This window comes from Aegilops tauschii, chromosome 1, assembly GCF_002575655.3.
Source record: "Aegilops tauschii subsp. strangulata cultivar AL8/78 chromosome 1, Aet v6.0, whole genome shotgun sequence".
NCBI lineage: Eukaryota > Viridiplantae > Streptophyta > Magnoliopsida > Poales > Poaceae > Aegilops > Aegilops tauschii.
In genome coordinates this window covers 455,411,905-455,434,641 of record NC_053035.3, presented here as the reverse complement: position 1 = coordinate 455,434,641, position 22,737 = coordinate 455,411,905, and the positions used below count along the sequence as shown (strand labels likewise).

The window sequence follows — 22,737 nt, the reverse complement described above, 5'->3', positions numbered from 1 at the left end:
CAAAGGCCTCTTAATGCAGAGGCTTGTTCTGCCTATCTTTGTGAAAGATCGTGGATGTCGCCTAGAGGGGGGTGAATAGGCGCTTTAAAATAATTACGGTTTAGGCTTGAACAAATGCGGAATAAACCTAGCGGTTAATTTGACAAGCACAAAACCTACAACAACTAGGCTCACCTATGTGCACCAACAACTAATGCTAAGCAAGATAAACAACTAAGTGATAGCAAGATATATGACAAGAAACAAAATGGCTATCACAAAGTAAAGTGCATAAGTAAAGGTTTCGGGTAAGAGATAACCGAGGCACGCGGAGACGACGATGTATCCCGAAGTTCACACCCTTGCGGATGCTAATCTCCGTTTGGAGCGGTGTGGAGGCACAATGCTCCCCAAGAAGCCACTAGGGCCACCGTAATCTCCTCACGCCCTCGCACAATGCAAGATGCCGTGATTCCACTAAGGGACCCTTGAGGGCGGTCACCGAACCCGTACAAATGGCAACCCTTGGGGGCGGTCACCGAACCCGTACACTTTGGCAACCCTTGGGGGCGGTCACCGGTACCCGTCAAATTGCTCGGGGCGATCTCCACAACCTAATTGGAGACCCCGACGCTTGCCCGGAGCTTTACACCACAATGATTGAGCTCCGAACACCACCAACCGTCTAGGGCGCCCAAGCACCCAAGAGGAACAAGCTCCAGGGCACCAAGCACCCAAGAGTAATAAGCTTCTCAACTTGTAACTTCCACGTATCACCGTGGAGAACTCAAACCGATGCACCAAATGCAATGGCAAGGGCACACGGAGTACCCAAGTCCTTCTCTCTCAAATCCCACCGAAGCAACTAATGCTAGGGAGGAAAAAGAGAGGAAGAACAAGAAGGAGAACACCAAGAACTCCAAGATCTAGATCCAAGGGGTTCCCCTCACATAGAGGAGAAAGTGATTGGTGGAAATGTGGATCTAGATCTCCTCTCTCTTTTCCCTCAAAAACTAGCAAGAATCCATGGAGAGATTGAGAGTTAGCAAGCTCGAAGAAGGTCAACAATGGGGGAAGAACATGAGCTCAACGGGTGAGGTTCATTGGGGAAGAAGACCTCCTTATATAGTGGGGGGAACAATCCAACCGTTACCCCCACGTCAGCCCCGCAGAGAGCGGTACTACCGCTTGGCCAGCGGTACTACCGCTTGCCCCTATAAGCGGTACTACTGCTCCCCCTCGCGGTACTGCCGCTGGGCCCAGAGCGGTACTACCGCAAACGAGCGGTACTACGGCCCCCACTGCCGCGGCTAGTACCGTAGAACCCGACACGAAAAAGACCCCTCGAATCGAGGCGGTACTAGCATGAGACCGCAGCGGTACTACGGCTGGGGGCTACCAGCGGTACTACCGCTCAGGAGCGGTACTACCGCTTGTAGCACCCAAGCGGTACTACCGCTCCGGCCCGCGGTACTACCGCTAGGAAACCAAAACTGCCATAACTTCTGCATATGAGCTCCGAATTGAGCAAACTCAAGCTTGTTGGATAGAGGAAGACGAGTAGCATCAAAACAGCGAATAGAGGAGTGAAACCTCCAACCGAGAAGAGGCAGGGGAGGTATGCCAACAAATAGAGGAGTGAAACCTCCAACCGAGAAGAACCGGCATAACCTCCAACATCGAAAACATCATAGAAGATGCGAGTGAACTCCGTTTTCGATGAACTCGAGCTTGTCATCAAGATGACCATAAGCTCGAAAACTCACAAAGAGAAGAACCAAACAAGAACCAATAAAGATGATGCAAGGATGCAATGGTTTGAGCTCTCTACGAATGATACGATCAAGCTACTCATCGAGAGCCCCCCTTGATAGTACGGCAATCGATCCTATAACCCGGTCTCCCAACTACCATCATGAGACCGGTAAAATAGAAAACCTATCAAGGGCAAACCTTTGCCTTGCACATGGTCCACTTGAGCTAGATGATGACGATCTTGACTCCCTCAAGTTGGACCACCTTTCTTGGTTGTGTTGGCTCGATGAAGACTAGTTGATTGCTCCCCCATACTCCACTATGGGTGAGCCACTCTTCCACACATCTTCACAAGTCCATTGTCACCACAATGGACGGCAAGCTTCAAGCATTTGATCTCTTCATGATGCTTCACTTGAACTTGCACACCGCAACCTAACCTCACAAAGAACTCTCACGAAGATCATGGGTTAGTACACAAAGCGTAATTGACAATGCTTACCACACCATGGGATCGCTTGATCCCTCTCGGTACATCTTCTACGCTTTGTGAGTTGATCAAGTTGATTCACTCTTGACTTAGTCTTGATCAACCTTGAATCTTTTCAACTCTCTTCATTTGGATGATGTCTTGAAGATATACATGAATGATCACACAATCTTCTTCTCCAAGACATGCTTGCAATAAGCTCAACTCTCACATGACCAATCTTTGGATAATTCCTTAATAACACCTTGGTCACCACATAAACTCCTTGAAACCAACACATGAACTTCAAGAAATGCATATGGACAAATCCTTCAAATATAACTCAAGGCAACCATTAGTCCATAGAGATTGTCATCAATTACCAAAACCAAACATGGGGGCACCGCATGTTCTTTCACTTTGTCAGACTTTTGCACTAAAGTTATTAATCATGTTTGAAGTGAAACCGAATAATGTTTGGCATTCACGACTTTGTCGTATTAACTTTGGTTTCATGACGTAGCTAGAAAATTTGAGTTTAATCTCGAAATTCACAATTATCAAAGGTTCTAAGTGCCAAAAGTATGTATGTGTGTGTGCAAGCAAAGCAACCTCGCAAGTCTCATACGACACCTGAAGCGAGAAATTTGGCACCACTAGAACTCATACATTCAGATCTTTGTGAGATGATTGCTATGTTGAAAAAGGTGAAAAAAGATCATTCATGACTCTGATCGATGATTCTACTAGAGATTGCATGATATATCTGTTGAAAACAAAAGATGAAGCTTTGCACTACTTTACAATCTATAGAGCTGAAGTAGAGAATCAACTCAATTGAAAGATCAAGAGGCTTAGGTGGGATCATGGTGGAGAGTATTTTTCCGACGAGTTTAATTTATTTTGTGAGGAATATGGTATAATACATGAGAGGATGCTTACCTATTCACCCTCGTCAAATGGGGTTGCAGAATGAAAGAACCACACTCTAACTAATTTAGCTAATGCCATGTTAGACACAATGAGAGTTTCCAAGTCATGGTGGGGTGAGACTTTGATGACTGCAAGTCATGTCCCAAACATAGTTCCCACGACGAAAAAAGAGATCACCCCAGTTGAGAAGTCGGTTAAGGAAAAGGCTTAAACTCTCTTACTTATGAATTTAGGGTTCTTTGGCGAAATTCAACGTGCCAATTACCAAGAAGCGTAAGCTTGGACCAAAACAGTTGATTGTGTTTTCCTAGTTTTGCTTTCCACAACATTGGTTATAGATTTCTAGTGGTGAAATCTGATGTACCTATCATGAATGTTTAGATATACAATCATGGAATTGAATGATGCGACTTTCTCTGGGGATATTTTCCTATAAAAGATATGCCTACCTCATCTAGTGAGAGGTCGGAACTTTTGAACCTTTTGTTCCATTGGAACATTCTGAGCAGAAATACACTAAGATTCATGTGGAGGATGATAATGAAGCTCCTAGAAGGGGCAAGAGACAAAGGACCACAAAGTCATTTGGTGTAGATTTCATTGTGTACCTCGTGAATGATACTCCCACTTCTATTTTAAAAGCTTATGCATCTCCTGATGCTCACTACTAGAAAGAATTTGTCCGTAGCAAGATGGATTCTATCATGACTAACGATACATGGGAGGTCACTGATCTTCCTTATGTGTGTAAACCTGTAGGATGTAAGTGTGTGTTTAAGAAAAAGCTTAGACCTGATGGTACAATTGAAAAGTACAAGGCGCGACTTGTAGCCAAGGGTTATATACCTGAAAAGAAGGTGAAGATTTCTTTGATACTTATGTGCTTCTAGCTAGATTTACCACCATTCGAGTAATACTCTGATTGTCTACCTCACACAATCTCGTTCATCAAATGGGCGTTAAGACAATTTTCCTAAATGAAGAGTTGGAGGAGAAATTTACATGGAACATCATGATGGTTTTGTAGTAGATGGTAATGAAGGAAAAGTGACTAAGTTTTTGAAATTTTTGTATGGCTTAAAATAAGCACCTATGTAATGGCACACAAAGTTCGAAAGAACTTTGACATCTACGGGCTTGGTTGCATGCAAAGGCGACAAGTGTGTGTACTATCGCCCTGGTTAGGTTAGTGCGTCATATTGTATTTGTAGGTTGACAACATACTTATATTTGGAACAAATATCAAGGTCATTGAGGAAGTGAAAGATTTTCTAAATCATAGCTTTGAGGTGAAAGATCTTGGAGTAGCTGATATTATCTTGAACATCAAGCTTTTGAGAGATCATGATAGCGGGTTCACTTTGTTGTAGTCTCACTATGTGGAGAAGGTTCTGGATCACTTTGGATATTCAAATTACAAACCTTCTCCAACACCTTATGATCTGTGTGTTGACTCAGAAGAATGAAGGAGAAACATAGGATCAATTGAGATATTCTCAAATCATTATCTCACTTATGTATTTAGCTAGCGCTACGAGGCCTGACATCTCGTTTGCTGTGAGTAAACTAAGCTAGTTTATTTCAAACCCTGGAGATGTTCATTCGCATGCTCTCAGAGGATAATGCACTATCCGAAAGGTACTGCGAGTTTGGACTTCACTATACCGGGTATCCAAGAGTATTTGAGGGTTATACTGATGCAAATTGGATATCTGATCCTGATGAGCTAAAGCCACAAGTGGTTATCTATTTACACTTGGTGGTGCTCTTGTTTCCTTGAAGTCTTGCAAGCATAGCATCTTAACGAGGTTAACAATGGAAGCAGAACTCGTGGCATTAGACACATCAGCAGTTGAAGTAGAGTGACGTCATGAACTTTTGATGGATTTGCCGGTGGTTGAAAAACCAATAGCATCTTGATACGTCTCCAACGTATCTATAATTTTTTATTTTTCTATACTATTATATTATCAATCTTGGATGTTTTATATGCATTATTATGCTATTTTATATCATTTTTTGGGACTAACTTATTAACCTAGTGCCCAGTGCCAGTTGCTATTTTTCCTTTTTTTGTCTTTACAGAAAATCAATACCAAATGGAACGAATTTTTTTGACGATTTTCTTGGACCACAAGACACCCTGGAAGCTACGGGAGGAGGCTAGAAGAGCCACGAGATGGCCACAAGCTCAGGGGGCGCGCCTCAGGGGGGCACCCCCAAGCTTGTGGGCCCCCGTGGCACTTCCAACCCTAATCTTTCTTCTATAAATATCCAAATATTTCCCAAAGACCAGAGGGCACATGAAAAATACTTTTCCGCCGCCGCAAGTTTCTGTCTTCGTGAGATCGCATCTGGGGACCTTTCCCGGTACTCTGTCGGAGGGGGATTCGATCACAAAGGGCTTCTACATCAACCTTGCCGCCCTACCGATGATGTGTGAGTAGTTTACCACAGACCTACGGGTCCATAGCTAGTAGCTAGATGGCTTCTTCTCTCTCTCTTCGATCTTCAATACAATGTTCTTCTTAATGTTCTTGGAGATCTATTCGATGAAATCTTATTTTGTGGTGCATTTGTTGAGATCCGATGAATTGTGGGTTTATGATCAGATTATCTATGAATATTATTTGAGTCTTCTCAGAACACTTTAATGCATGATTAAGATGCTTTGTATTTCTCTCCGATCTATTGATTTGGTTTGGCCAACTAGATTGATTTTTCTTGCAATGGGAGAGGTCCTTTGTAATGGGTTTAATCTTGCGGTGCTCAATCCCAGTGACAGAAAGGGACATGACACGGTATTGTTGCCATTAAGGGTAAAAATATGGGGTTTGTTCATATTGATTGGATCTATCCCTCTACATCATGTCATCTTGCTTAAGGCGTTACTCCGCTCTTGTTAACTTAATACACTAGATGCATGTTGGATAGCGGTCGATGTGTGGAGTAACTGTAGTAGATGCAGGCATGAGTCGGTCTACTTGTCTCGGACGTGATGCCTATATACATGATCATTGCCTTAGATATCGTCATAACTATGCGCTTTTCTATCAATTGCCCAATAGTAATTTGTTTACCCACCGTATGCTTTGTTTCAAGAGAGAAGCCTCTAGTGAAAACTATGGCCCCCGGGTCTATCTTTTATCATATTATTTTCATATCTACAAAATCAAAAACACAAAAATACCTTGCTGCAATTTATTTACTTTTATTTTATTTAGCCCTTCTACTTATCTTTTATACCTATCACTATCAGATCTCATCCTTGCAAGTAACCGTGAAGGGATTGACAACCCCTTTATCGCGTTGGGTGCAAGTATTTGTTTGTTTGTGCAGGTGCAATTATTGGAGACTTGTGTGTTCCTCCTACTGGATTGATACCTTGGTTCTTAACTGAGGGAAATACTTATCTCTACTTTGCTGCATCACCCTTTCCTCTTCAAGGGGAAAACCAACTCAAACTCAAGAAGTAGCACATCTATCCTAATGAACTATGATAATCAAACCGTGATCATCAAGGTAAACAGTTCTAAGGATAATAAGAAGTCATCAAGACATGTGAAAAGGAGGTTTGAATCTATCATATTTTTGAGAAACTCCTGAGTTACAACATTGGACTATATAAACACGCCGAAGAATACGGTAGATCCCTTCACAAAGGGTTTACCATGGAATGTGATAGACAATGCATCAAACGAGATGGGATTGCGATCCACTACATAAGTTGCTCATGGTGGTAACCCATTTTATTTGATCGGAGATCTCGTGAAGTAGAATTGGCGAGCCAAGCTATTGATAACTGAGAGGAGAATATTTATTTTATAAATATCCACTTCATATGTTACAATTCTATCCTAATCTATATGGCAAGCTGATATTTATCTTAATAAGTTCTAAGTGGCTTAGGTAGGCAAAGGTGTTGTCCTACAGAACATCTAGAAAGAACACATCTATATGAGTTAGACGTCGCGGTCTGTGAGAGTTGGGTGCTCTCTAATAAACTCATGAAGAGGCCTCGGAGTCTGACGTATATGCTCCTACACGCCAGAAGTATTGGTCAAGACTTCTACCTGAAACTTGTTTGCACAAAACATGCACTTCAAGGCGTAGTCCACAATTCAAGTTGTGTATGAGTGTAGCGTGGAGTTCTAGGTGGAAATTCAACTTAACAGTCTCCACCAAAACACCGGTATATAAAAATTGTTTGGAACCATAGACAAGCTCCACGTGCCTCTGGGATCTAGTAGGGGATTGCTGAAATTATTGGGATTTGGCCCATTTGTTGTAGAGACATTTACATTTATGCCCCTAATTTTCCCCTAATTTGCGTCCACTACCAGATTTACCCCTAACTTTTTGATGTGCTCAAATTTGCCCCTAAAAGCATTTTAGGTCACGAGAATGCCCTTCCAACTGGTCAAAGTTGTTTGACCAAAACTTTAAAAATTCATAAAAAATTCATATGAACTCAGAACAATGCAAATGAGATATCAAAATGTTCATAATAATATCGCCTATATGCGCATGTCATTTATGTTCACCACCTACACGTGCATTTATTTGCATTCACCCTAAATAGTTTATTAATGTTATAAACCCTAAAAAGCTATAGAGTGCTTTTTTCATGGACGTAAATGACATGTGTATACAAGTGATGTTTTTATGAACATTTTGATATCTTATTTTGCGTTCTTTTGAGTTCATATGAATTTTTTATGAATTTTCAAAGTTTTGACCAGATGGAAGGGCCTTCTTGCAACCTAAAATGCTTTTTAGGGGCAAATTTGAGCACATCAAAAAGTTACGGGTAAATTTTAGTAGTGGGTTCGAGTTAGGGACACAAATGTGAATGTCCCGTTATATCCAATAATTCCTCGATAAACCCCATAGGCCCATGTGGCATGTTCATACATGATAAGAAAGAAGCTGAAATATTTTTGCGCTATTGGAAAACGAAACTGAATGGTTGTGAATGTCCCATCCATCTCCCATTGATGTTATTAATGTTTTGATTTCATTGCTCCATTAGTATTAATTGTGGTTTCACTTTAGTTATTTCGTGTGTTGCCTTCTTTTTGTCATGTAAGAAAGAAGCCCAGAACCTTTTACACTAGTAGAAAATGAAACCGACTGCATTCATCTGCCCATTGATGACATCATTGTTTCAGTTTCATCTTCCCATAAGTGTTTTGGTTTCGCTTCCACTTTCTGAAGTCTACAAGAGAGGCGACTCCTCTTCTTCTTCTTTTTTGCAGGGAGGCGACTCTTCTTTTTTTTGACCAGAAATAGTAGGAAAGGCTCCTACTGTGTAGTTATATTGAAGAATAGGATCTGTACAAGGTGAGTATTTACATCATGGGGGGGAGGGGAGAGGGCAGACCACTTTGGGTCCCACCCAGAAGAACTAGAAAAAGAGGGGGATCTAGTGCAAAGAGTTTACAAAATCCAGAACTAGAGGCCTATTTGCCTCTTTGACCCTATGCTGTAGAAGTTCAAAGTCTTTCTTGAATCTATCAAGCCACGATCGAAGGAAGGATCTATTGATCTGAAGTGTTTGTTGTTTCATTCCTTCCAAATGCTCCACGACGCCACAACAAATTTTTCAAACAGCATGGGCGTGGGGTGGTTTGTTTGTTGGTCTTCAATAGCTTGCACCCTGTCCCCAAAAGGTTCCCAGTTGATGCCCAGGGCTTGCCAGCATCGCTTACTAAACGAGCACGTGAAAATCATGTGCTCCACTGTTTCCTCGATGTTGCGCCCACACAGCAGACAGTTATGGTCATCACCGATGTTGTAGTGGCGTCTTTTCAGCATATTCCGGGTGTTCAGCCTGTCGTGGAGGAGAAGCCATGCAAAGACTTTCAACTTCATAGTACATTTAGACCTCCAAAGCCAGTCAAAAACTTTATGAGCGTGGACCTCCCGAAAGTAGAAATGGTAGTAGTCCGTTGATCTGTAAAGCGGCTATATTTTGAAGCTTTGTGTCACCTACCGCTTTCCAATTTTGCTTCTCGGCGTGCACCAGGGAGTGAGACAGCAACCTCCAAAACTCAACCTCTTGCGATCCGGTACGAGAGAGGGGCGATCAAGTTTTGGGGAGAGCTAGCTCTTGCGCGACTGCTGGATCCTTATTCATCGTGTTTGCGAAGAGTGAGAGGCCTAATGATGACTACTTCCCAGACGTCGACCACCTCCTCGGCGACATGACGAATGGTGCACATCCATCCTCTTCCGTTGCTCCATATGTCATCTTATCCTCTCTGTTACGGTTAGCGTTTGGTTTACTGCTAGTAGCAATCGATATGAATATGATACTTTTTTTATGATCTCGATTGCATGACTAGATTCAACAATCTGTTGTTGTTTTGGTTATCATCTCTATTATATTATTCATGGTTTGTCCACTGTTTTTCTGAATTAAAGTTACTGAAAAAGTTCTCAAATATTCAACAACTATCACCTAGGCTACGCTTAGCGCCACATTCAATTTTTTATACCATGGGCTGTCGTGGTCAATAAAATGGTTAAATATTACTCTTTGCTATACTTAACAAAGTGCCCATCATACATTGCTATTTCTAGTACCTACGCATTTATCCTTTTCATTGAAGTCTGTCATAAACATTAATATATAGCTCCCTAAAAAAGCATCTAGATGTAACAATATTATAAGCGCTGCTACGCATCCGACGGTTTTTCGTCCTATGCATGCAGGACGCTAGTTAATCACTGTTAGATAAAATCCCTACATAAATAACGTACGATTTTTCATCCTATGCATGCAGGACGCTAGTTAATCACCGTTAGATAAAATCCCTACATAAATAACGAACGTGAGGTACATATAACCAAAATGGAAAATTACGTCGTGAAGCTATTTAGCGGCAAGCAGGCATCCAATAGAGAGTTGCCATTGTGGGTCAAATATTTTGGTATTGCACTTCTCTTCTTGATTTCCCACCTCCATATTTCTGCTCTCTTTTTCAATAGCTGGCCCCACCCTTGTACTTCACATGCATGTATGATACTAATGTGGAAGAACCACTCTCTCTTCTCCCACACAATAAATCCAACCTTTTCTTTCCTCTTAACTACTTTAAAACATCAATATCTTTTAAACAATATATTTATTTATTTTATATATTTGAACTCTTTCCGCCATAACCTTTAAAATGAAACCAATCTTGGATATTTTTGAACCATATTTAAAGTTGAACGTATATTTCACATTTTGAAATAATCAATTTCACAAAGATACATTACAATTTCACTCTTCGTAGATGCTATTTCATAATTTTGATCCAACATTTCACTTTCCACTGGCTTATTAACAAAAATAATATTTAATTTAATCGCACATTTCTCAAATAACATATTTCACTCATTTCAAATAAATTATTTCACATTTCAAAATAGTCAGTTTCACAACGATACATTACAATTTCACTTTTTGTGCTTACTATTTCACAATTCAGAACCATCATTTCACTTTCCACTGGCTTGTTTCACAAAAATAACACATATTTCAATTGCACATTTCTCAAATAACTTGTTTCACTCTTTTGAAATAAATTGTTTCAGATTTTCAAATAATCAGTTTCACAATGATATATTATAATTTCACTTTCTGTGGTTACTATTTCACAATTCAGAATCTACATTTTACTTTTCACTGGCTTGTTTCACAAAAAACATATATATTTCAATTGCACATTTATCAAATAAACTATTTCACAGTTTTGAAATAAATTGTTTCACATTTTTGAATAATCAGTTTCACAATGATACATTATAATTTCACCTTCTGTGGTTGCTATTTCACAATTCAGAATCTACATTTTATTATTCACTGGCTTGTTTCACAAAAAGCACATCTATTTAGTTGCTCATTTTTTAAATAACACATTTCACTCTCTTGAAAATAAATTGTTACACATTTCGAAATAATCAGTTTCACAAGTTAACATTTCAGTTTCATGTTTTTCTTCACTTCCTAAACCGATATTTTACTTTCTCAGACTGGTTTTATAAAAATTGCATTTTTCAAGTGAAATAGGTTTGTTTCACATACGGAATGTGAAACTTTCAAATTTAAACGTGTTTGAAATATATCCAAATTTGCTTTACTGCTAAAGTCTTGGCACCAGGAGTTCAAATATGTAAATTATTTCACAAACGAACTTATGTTTTAAAATATATAAATGTTTTTAGTTGGTTAAGATGAACAAAAGTCCATGGGTTTGTTTGCATACGGGTGTGAAAGAAGATAGTATATATATATAGGGATATATATATATATATATATATATATATATATATATATATAGGGATTGACTATTCGTCACCCTGGGTGTCTATTTTACCATCAATGCACTGTAATTTTACGTTCCGTAAGTTTTGTCTTATTTTTGACTTAAAAAGAGATCGTAAAAAAAATATAATCTTCGTAAAAAATATTTTATGTTATGTAAAATTACAAACGTAAAAACATAGTGTAAAATATACATAAAATTCAAATTTTCTTGTCTTATGATCTATATTTTTATTTTCTTATATCAAATTTTACGTAGTGAATCAATAGGAATGTAACTATTTGAATTCCAAATGTAATTTAATTATGAAGTGATCGTAAGATTACCTCGGGTGAAGAATAACTTATTCTGCACCCTGGGTGATGAATAGCATCACTATATATATGTATATAATATATATATATATATATTGACTATTCGTCACCCTGGGTGACGAATAGTTATTCTTCACCACCCCTCTATTTTACCACCAATGCACTGTAATTTTACGTTCCGTAAGTTTTGTCTTATTTCTGACGTAAAAAGACACCGTAAGAAAATATATAATCACCGTAAAAAATATTTTATGTTATGTAAAATTACAAACGTAAAAACGTAGTGTAAAATATACATAAACTTCAAATTTTCTTGTCTTATGATCTATATTTTTATTTTCTTATATCAAATTTTACGTAGTGAATCAATAGGAATGTAACTATTTGAATTCCAAATGTAATTTAATTATGAAGTGATCGTAAGATTACCTCGGGTGAAGAATAACTTATTCTGCACCTTGGGTGATGAATAGCATCACTATATATATGTATATATATATGTATATAATATATATATATATATATATAGACTATTCGTCACCCTGGGTGACGAATAGTTATTCTTCACCACCCCTCTATTTTACCACCAATGCACTGTAATTTTACATTCCGTAAGTTTTGTCTTATTTCTGACGTAAAAAGACACCGTAAGAAAATATATAATCACCGTAAAAAATATTTTATGTTATGTAAAATTACAAACGTAAAAACGTAGTGTAAAATATACATAAACTTCAAATTTTCTTGTCTTATGACCTATATTTTTAGTTTCTTATACCAAATTTTACGTAGTGAAACAAAGGGATTGTAACTGTTTGAATTCCAAATGTAATTTAATTATGAAGTGATCGTAAGATTATCTAAGGTGAAGAATAACTTATTCTACATCCTGGGTGATGAATAGCATCATATATATATATATATATATATATATACAAATGTTTCTACAAGCTGTGGTAGTTACCACCACTTGCGTTTGTCCTATATATATAGAGTAAATATATATAGTTACCACCCTGGGTGATCGTAAGACCGTAAGAAACATTTGTCCTATATATATATAGAGAGAGAGAGAGAGAACTGTCACATCCATGCATCTAATGCAAGGACAAAACACTACAAGAAATGTGTTAATACATGACGGATTTTTGGTGACGTTCTCAGAAACCGTCATAATCAATGACGGATTTGTCTAGTTCGTCATGAAATCCGTCACGGACTAATGAGACGAGAACAAGGCCAACAACAATGGCGTTCTTATGATGGACCGTCACAGATACTGTCATGAATCGGCTAGCAGTACACCAACAGACCGTCATGGATGGCTCATGCTGATGTGTCTTGCGTGTCCGACCCACATATGTCAGGCTTAGTTTCTTTTTTGAGTTGTTCGAACCATCACGAACGGCTTTTTGGTGCTTTTTTTAAGGAAAAACGGAATGCTCCTGCAGCGTGTCGAACGCTGCTTGTTTTTAGGGAAAAAAAGACTGCTTCTGCTATGTCGTCCGACATTGGGCTGCTCTAGGTTTATTTTTTACAGAAAAAGGTGACGGGCCATTTTTTAGGAAAACTGAATGTTGCTGCTGTGTGCCCCGGCGTTGCTGCTGCTGCTGTGTAGGGACGACGTGGGGCTGCTCTAGGTCTATTTTTTGGGAGTATTTTTTACAGAGAGAAAAACGGTATGCTTTCTTTAAATCTACGAATTTAAAAAGGAGAAGCTGCTACAGGGATCGAACTATGGACCTCAGACTTATATACCGAGGTCGCTAGGCCTTTTTTTGTTCTCATATGTTCTTTTGATGAAACGAGCCAAGTTTTTTAATTAAAAAAAGGAGAATGAACTAGGATTTGAACCACGTAGCACTAAGCTCTAAGTTCCAGTGTATGTAAAAAAACCTCCACGTTCCAATAAGTCAAGTTTCTACATACAACGAGCCATATTTTTATAGTACTTTTCACGCGTAGCCAATAATATGTTTTTTCTTTTGCGAAAAGACAACAATAGTTATGTAATGGACAACTTAACGTCAATGCATAGCAAACATTTGCGCAAATCTCCTAAAATTTTGTGTCCATCTTATGAATCAATAATATTGGTCGATGCCCAATGATAAGAATCGTCTACCATATTTGGATATTATTATCATTTTTTTCTAATAAGTTGCAAATAGAAGTTTCAGTTATCCCTAAGTATCTTTTGACATATTCGTCTATTTCTAGGATATGAGCTAAAATAAAACATAATTCCTTTAAAAAAATTGAAATGTTTAAACCTTATTTGACTTACATGTACATCGAAATGGCATTACCTCCAGTAAGCACACATAAATTCATTTAAACTATAGAAATAGTTAAATCATCTCTAAATTCATTGAAACTCCTACAAAATAAAATATATGTACTATAGTACATGTGAAAATTCGATAGGTTACGCCACATGTTTTAATTAAAAAAAAGAGCAATGCATAAATGGAACTCAAACCCAAGACACGAATTTTAAGCACTTAGTACCTTCCCACTTGGCAACTATATTATTATGATATGAATGGACTTTTTTCATTAGTAAAGTATATACAACCACACTTCTCAGGCTTTAGGTAAACCGTGCCGTGACCGCCGATTTGTTCAGTCCACCGTAAGTTGGAATGCAAGGTGTTCCTGGTAAAAAATATCTCAAGAAATAAAAGTGCGAAGCGAGTATTCAAACCAGGGACCTCCCTGCGGAAAGCACATGGTGCTAACCACTAGGGCAGTCGAATGCAGGTGCCTACATAGGCGGAGCCATATCTTAAAAACCAACCAACAATAGTGTCAAATCCGAAAACTAACGTGAATTTGAGAACAATTACTACGTAGAATAAACCAGTATGAAAAATTAGGAGTGTTGTATACAAAAGCGCGAACAATTTCTACGTAGATTTTTTTTAGAATTTCCGAATAATTTTTCATAACACAAACATTTTCCAGCATTATTTTTTCTTAAATGCGAATAAATTTCAAAAATTGGGAAGTAATGTAGCAATTTCGTTTTCAAACTCATGAAGATTTCTTTAAAACACGAATACTTTTTGAATTGTGAACATTTTTTGTTCACAGTTTTGTTTTGAAATGTTCAATGTCTATCCAAATTTTTGTTCAACGTATTTTTGCGAAATGCTCAATGTGCATCCAAATTTTTTCAAAATGTGTTAAATTTTGTTCAACACATATCGCAAAAATGTTAAATGCGTATTGAAAATTGTTCAACGTATATATTCAAATTTCTCTAAAAGGTTCAAAATGCAGTATATGTTTTCTTAAATAGCAATTTTAGACTGCATTTTACCTCCATAGTAAATATCTAGGAAGTTCCAATAAAGAGCAGAAGGGGGGGGGGGGGGGGGGGGGGCTAGCTGCACTGAGGTTCTGCGAATGGGCCGGCCTATTAGCACCTTAAGGCGAAGGGACAGCAGTTTGACGCCTATGCGCGTCAAATAAGAGCTCTCCGTAAAGCTGTTCTTTTCGGTATGTGTACATGGCACTTAAGCTCTAAAGTACTAGTCCTGACCAATTAACCCTCCAGCCAACTCTTTTTATAAAATAAAAACTTTCTTTTGATTTGTCTAAAAAACTAGATTCTTCTGGTTCGGTTTTTATCTATAGATTTTCTACTGGTTTATTTTTTATTTTCCTTTTGGGTTTTCTTTCTTTCTCATTTTAATTATTTTTAAAACATTTCAAATTAGTGAAAATTTTACAATTCATGAACCTATTAAAAGCCATAAGCTTTTATTGAAATTTTCGAACATTTTTTCAATTGTGTGAATTTTTTAAATTTATGAACATTTTTAGAACTCCTGAAAATTTTCAAATGTGCAAAAAAAAATAATTCCTGAACTTGTTTTGTATTCGCCAACTTTTCTCATGTTCAACATTTTCTAAAAACACATCTAACATTTTTTTAAATACATGTTGTCATATTTCTAAATGCATGACACCATTTTTATTTACATAACAAGTGGCAATGTCTAGTCACTTATGTTAATTGGAACGTGAAAGTAAGACTTTGTCCAAGTTTCAAGTGTATATGAGAAATAAAATGTTTTGCCGTGTATTAACTTCAAAATTTGCCATGAATTATATGGAACGTTTTGAGTGTTGTACCCATTTCGAGAGGGGGTATTTGAAGTGTGAAGGCGATGCGACGCTCGCTTCATCATTTTACATTCAAACTTTTTCTAAACAAGGCTCGTTTGCTATTTTTAAGTCATTAAATGCACTTCTTGCCATTCAACGGATACAGTTCAAATTTGAACTACAAGTATGTGAATTTTGTTCGTGGTGTTATCACGGCAGATGCTGTGGGATGGCTTACCTCGAGTGGTTGGGGTCGATGAGCGCCGGTGGCGTCCGGATGCGAGATTGAGCACGAGCACTTCAAGACACAGAGACGTACCCAGGTTCAGGGACCTCCAAGGGAGGTCACTCCCCTAGTCCTGCAGGATCGCTATGAAGATCACAAGGAATACGTGGTTGCTCCTGGAGCTATTTGGGTGGAGGAGGAAGAGAGTGCTAGCCTGCTCTCTACCTTGCATGAGTGTGTGTGTGTGTGTGTGTGTGTGTGTGTTAAGAATGAGTCCACCCCCTCCTAAGGGGGCTCCTAGGAGGCCTTATACTTGGGATAGGTATTCTTGGTTTGGTCCTGCTTTGTTTCGTCCCGTTTTAAGTCTTTTTATATGTATGCTATTTTTTACTTATGCTATTTTTTTACCTTTTTCCGTCACCTATATTGGGCCAGTACGCTGCTAACTGGGATTTTTCTACCCATTTTACGTCTTTTTATATGTATGCTATTTTTTTTTTACTTTTGTCCGTCACCTATACTGGGCGGATACGCTGCTAATTGGGATTTTTCTACAGCCAGCAATTTTCTCTGATGGGCTTCATATTCCTTGGTTTTCTTTTCGATTGCACAGGCTGCGTCGTTTTTCCCAAGGACCGAACATAGAAATTGGGTTAGTTACTCAAAAAAAGTACCACCTTGCTTTTAATAATCAAATTACACAAATTTAAATACGTCCATGAGTTACCTAAAAACCAGCAAGCCACCTCAAGAAAATGGTGAAGTGTGGGTCTCATTTATATTAGAAAATGAAGGAAGAAGTTAATGCCTGCATGCCCCAATAAAAATAGAGGAATATCCGATGAAAGAGGACCCGATTGGTGAATAAAAGAGAGGAAGATTCTAAGAAAAAGGACCTAGTTGGCGGATGCCAATAAAAATAAAGGACTATTTGATGAAAAAGGACCCGATTCATTATGAAATAAAAGAAAGGAAGATCCGATAAAAGATGACCCAGTTTGCAATGAACGTGCATGGCTTAAGTGAGATTGCTGGAAGCTTTGAGTATGCATCCAGGAATAAAAGAGGAGGGAGTGACTAATGTTCATCAAAGGTGTTGTACAAAAAGGGCACCCATCTAGCATTTAAAAGACAGAAAAGCCCATATGCAAAAATCATAGGCAAGCAGTTTCAAAAATCTGTCGCTGAGGGATGTTCTCTCTAAAATTTGAGTTTTTGTGGTGTTTAGGTGCAAATATCAATTATCTATCCGGTGCAACGCACGGATATATGTGCTAGTTAAATCATATAAAAATTGTTAAAACTCCTAGAAAATTACATATATGCAGTATATTACATGTAAATAATGTTTTGTGGTACATAAAGTAATTTTTTTAGACACATAAGATAATTGTTTTTGCAAGTTACTTCACAAGGGGGCTTTAATTCGTTATTTCTTTTTTTATAAAAGAAAATAATAGGCTGAATTCAAGGCCTACCTCACTCGGCTGGACTGAAGCCCACTAGGGTTCACGATAGAGGAGGCATCTATCCCGCGTGAGGCCGTTTCTGCATCCTGATTGGTTGTTTGCACACTGCCACGGATCGCACACAGCCACCGTCCAATTGGACGAGATCCAATGTCTGTAATACGGTCGCTCCTCTGTCTTGTGCCCACCGCACGAGCCGCCAGCACCCAAATCCCCTCGATTCTTTCTCCCTCGTTCCCGAATCCCGATCCGCCGCCACTCTTCCAGATCCTTCTCCCCGATTCTCCCCTGACTCCTCTAGGCGGTCGTAGGCTGCCGTGAGCCAAGTTCCATCGCCGGTTCATCAGGCCACCATGGGTACCGCCATGGGCCAGGAGGCAGACGGCGCTGACCCGTCGCTGGTTGCCTTCCTCGATCCGTCGCCGAGGAACTACGCCGGAGTCGAGGAAGCCGCGTCGACCCGTCTCTGAGGAGCTCCGCCGACTCGTCGCCAAGGACGCCGCGTCGACCCGTCGCTGAGGAGCTTCGCGCGAGGACGCCGCGTCGACCCGTCGCTGAGGAGCTCCGCCGACTCGTCGCCCAGGACCCGTCGCCGAGGAGCTTCGCCGACTCGCCGCCGAGAACGCCGCGTCGACCCGTTCACTGAGGGGCTCCGTCGACCCATCGCCGGGGAGCTTCGCCAAGGACGCAGCGTCGACCCGTCGCCTTGGTACTGTGCCTTGGTGGATGCTACCACCCAATGGCAAACTCTGCAACGGCCTCCACTTCCCATGTGGTGAGTTCCACGTTGTTGACCACGGTGGTCAACGCTCCTGCGGGTTTGCTTGTTGCCCGAGGTTGTACATGCCCGACTCGTCATCCACCACTTCCCGTACGTTGTACAGAACCATGCGGACGATGGAGAGGAGAGCCGCCATCTAGGATACCGGAGCTGCGCACCGATCGGTCGTAGGGTCTCCTGCAGGCTCTTGGCGCCGCTGGACGGTGATGGGATGGCGGCAGCTATGGCTGCAGAAGGTTGTTTGTCTGTAATTTTTAGTTTTTTGAGTAAGGTGCAGTTTGTTTTTGCTCTTGCTCTAACCAGTGCTTCCATAATTTGTATTTCTATTGAATTATATATATTATGGGAATTTCTATCGAATGATATATGGGCACAAATCCTATTAATTGATTGTATAAAATTCTGTATGGGCCAAAATTAATGAATATTGGTTTGGACACAATTTAGTGGGCTGAAGAAATATACGTCTGACTAAAAATTGTTGCGCCAATGTTACAATGAGACTGTGGGCTGAAACCATAATTGGGCCGACGGCCTAAAACTGAAATTGGTGGGCTATAGTTTAATTTGGGCTGATACTATATAGGCCGCCACGTTAGATCCATGTTGTTTGCCATGTCGGATGATGACATGGCATACAAGTTACCTGATAGTGATTTGTGACAGCCTAAGACCGTCATAGATTTGTGACGGTTTTGTTGATCCGTCGTGGATTGTGTGTTGGTCAAATTATGACGCGATATACATGACGGATTTTAAATCCGGCATGAATGCCCTTCGATGATGGTTTTCTGCTCACCCATGACCGTTCAAGTCTGTCATGGATTAACAGATTTCTTGTAGTGAAAGGTATAGGCCAATAGCTATATTTGGCCTAGTTTTCATTTTGTATAGCAAAAAAAATGAATAAATGCTCTTTGTAGATCGAGTCTTAAAGCAGTTGTTCAGTGGTGAGATCATTGTCGGCACAGGCCTGAACTGCTCAAAAAGACTTTGCGTACATATAACGTCGTACACAAAGCTATTCCCATTTACTATCCATGCATTTCCACATATCTGATTTGTCACTCAGCTAGTTAGGATGGAGCCCCCAAGCCACCAATTACCTATCAATAGTACTAGATCAATCAACGGGGATATAAAGTTAGAAACCCCTCGCAGAAATAGAGTAAATATTAGCTCCAGTCGTCGGTCTGGGTCAGTACCGTGACAGTATAAATAAAACCCAATGTTAGCACAATCCTAGGCACGCAGCATATCTCGATCTACCTTTCAATTGATTCGAGAGCCGAAGAGGAGCTAGCCTAGTCCGTGCCAGCGGTAGCTAGCTTGAAGTATACGTTCATGGCAACGGCTCTGCAGGAGATCCGGCAGGCTCAGCGTGCGGACGGCCACGCCGCCGTCCTCGCCATCGGCACGGCCAACCCGGCGACCTCCATGCTCCAGGATGAGTACACCGACTACTACTTCCGTGTCACTAAGAGCGAGCACCTCACCCACCTCAAGCACAAGCTCAAGAGAATTTGTAATTAATTAAGCTCATACCGAATGCATAGCACACGAGCATAGAGGTGCATGCATGCATGTTCCTCTAACGCAGTACGTACTCCAGGCATCGAGAAGCGCTTCATGCACGTCAGCGAGGAAATCCTGGACGCCCATCCGGACCTGATCGATCGCACGTTGCCGACCCTGGACGCCCGGATAGACATGGCCTCCGCGGCAGTCCCGAAACTCGCCGCGTCCGCCGCCTGGAAGGCCATCGTCGAGTGGGGGCGACCGGCCACGGACATCACCCACCTTGTCTTCAGCACCTACTCCGGCGGCAGAGCCCCGAGCGCCGACCTCCGGCTCGCGTCTCTCCTCGGCCTCCGCCCCACCGTCTGCCGCACCGTACTCAACCTCAACGGCTGCTCCGGCGGTGGGAGGGCACTGCAGATCGCCAAGGAGCTCGCCGAGAACAACCGTGGAGCGCGCGTCCTTGTGGCATGCTCCGAGCTCACCCTCATCGCCTTCTACGGGCCCCAGGACGGCTGCCTCGACACCATCGTTGGCCAGGGGCTGTTCGGTGACGGCGCCGGCGCCATCGTCGTCGGCGCCGACCCCGTCGAAGACGAACGCCCGCTGTTCGAGATGGCCTTCACGACGCAGACGACGATACCGGAAACCGAGGACGCGATCACCATGCAGCTCAGAAAAGGCGGCCTCGACTTCCACATATCCAGCCAGGTGCCGAGGCTGCTTGCGGAGAACATCGAGCGTGTTCTAATCGACGCGTTCGAGCCTCTCGGCATCGTCGCAAATGGTGCTGCATGGAACGACCTCTTCTGGGCGATCCACCCCGGCGGCCGCTCCATCCTGGACAACATCGAGGAGCTGCTTGGGCTGGACGCGGAGAAGCTGGGGGCTAGCCGGCAGGTGCTGCGTGACTTCGGCAACATGAGTGGCGCAACGGTGATCTTCGTGCTCGATGAGCTGCGGCGCCGTCGGGCCAAGGAAGGGGAGACGGCGGCAGAGTGGGGCGTGGTTATGGCGTTCGGACCTGGGATCACGATCGAGACCATGGTGCTGCACGCCGCAACAAACAATCTCAAAGAAAATTGATTGTCATTAATTAATTAATTTTAGCGTTTCCATTACTCAATAAAATCAGTATACAGTAACTGAATAAAGTCCTATACATATTGGGCATTTTACTTACTAGTATATGATGAGTATGTTGTTGCTTAGTAATGATCCATGCTTGTTGGATCACCCCGACTATCAAGGATGTTCATGTTATTTCAAATACTTTTACTTATACATCTTAGAATAAAGTCCAATTAATTGTCAACACTGTACGTGACATCGTAATACTAGACATAATTTAATCAGATTTGCTGATCCTCGATTGCTTGAAAATGAAATTGCATTAGTCGATTCTTCGAGAGAGCAGCGCTCAAAGGACGAGACGGGAGGGACTCGGTTGGCCACGTCGTCGCTAGCACATGCGAGGACGAGAGTTCACATGCCTGGGTGGGGGCTTTTTCATTTTGACAGTTTTCGAATTAGACAGCCGCCAAGCTCGAGACGGTGACAACGCGGCACCCCCGGCGACGGCTCGCCAGGACAGCGCCAAAGGCGGGGACAACGTGGCTCGCCACAGCGTCACGTCGGAAGATAGTTAGGAGGTGTGGCGGGAAGAAGATCGAGGTCCGAAGGAGGGAGAAGATGGGGACGAAGAAGACGAAACAACAATTTCACCGATATGCAAATAAATCCATGCAGTTATTTTATAGTTGGCTCCTAATTTAATTTCAACGTATCGAATTGATGAAATATTGGTATCTACTCCCTCAGTTCAATAATATATGATGTTTTTTGACTCTAATATAGTGTCAAAATCTTACATTATGAAATGGAGGGAGTACATTGAAAATATTGTACCGATATATTTTAGTACAGGCTTCACACATACTACGTACCTGACATTCATATCCATGGTACTACGTGCCCGCGGTTGGACAGCCTGATCGTGTGGTACGTGGCCAGTCGCTTTGTAAGATCAGCACGCGCACCGAGGAAATAATGCTAGTAGCGAGTACGTACATAATAGAGAAATTATGGTGGTAAGGGACATCCTAGGTAAGTCGTCTGAAATTTTATTTTGGCTCGGCCTTGCCTCCCTATTCCTTTGATATCGAATAACCCAAATTGCAATCCAGAAAACTTACATATAGCTGGTGTGATATGCTCTCTCCGTTCCTAGATGTATGTCTTTCTAAAGATTTTAATATGGACTACATATGGATATATATTAAAATCTCTAAAAAAACATATATTTAGGAACGGAGGGGGTAGTAAATGCCTTGGTATAAAACATAAACCGATCGAGAAATATTGAAATTTAGGTAATTGATAGGAACGTCTCCTATCATTGAACGCGGATAGACGAAATGTCATCAATACAGGAAAATGTGACGACCAGCGTCAAGTCTAGCACTTGACCACCACAAGAAACCTAACCATCTGAATTACGCTCAATTTGCAGTTGTTGTGTCTTCTACAAAGGTTTAAATCCACGTCTGTTGATGTGAATGTGGGAGGTCTCAAGGAGTTGAGTTCTTCAAAACAGCATCATCTACTACTTGCAACGTAGCCGCCGCCTCCTCTTCCGCAACAAAAACATCTTAGGGTTTCTCTGCCACCCGCCGGCGCCGGCGCCGGCGTCAGTCCGCGTCGTCTCCGGTGGCCCTAGGGCCTTGGAGGCACAGTGGACCCTGGCCCTTGCCGGTGAGAGGGATCTTGCTTTGGTTTTTAGGTGTTTTGTGAGTTTGTTTAGGGTTTGTGTCCTGCTCCGAAAGACGAGGCAGTGGCGGCTTCCTGAAGATGGAATAAGAT

The 22,737-nt window shown here is 41.2% G+C and overlaps 1 long non-coding RNA gene and 1 pseudogene across 1 annotated transcript; both read left to right on the top strand.

The window, feature by feature from the left end:
- Positions 1-17,722: 17,722 nt before the first annotated feature.
- On the top strand, positions 17,723-18,757 carry LOC120965052 (uncharacterized). The gene is made up of 2 exons (XR_005757213.3): positions 17,723-18,351; positions 18,461-18,757. It is a non-coding gene; the product is annotated as an uncharacterized lncRNA (long non-coding RNA).
- Positions 18,758-19,622: 865 nt separating this feature from the next.
- Positions 19,623-20,961, top strand: LOC109747018 (bisdemethoxycurcumin synthase-like; annotated as a pseudogene).
- Positions 20,962-22,737: the final 1,776 nt, after the last annotated feature.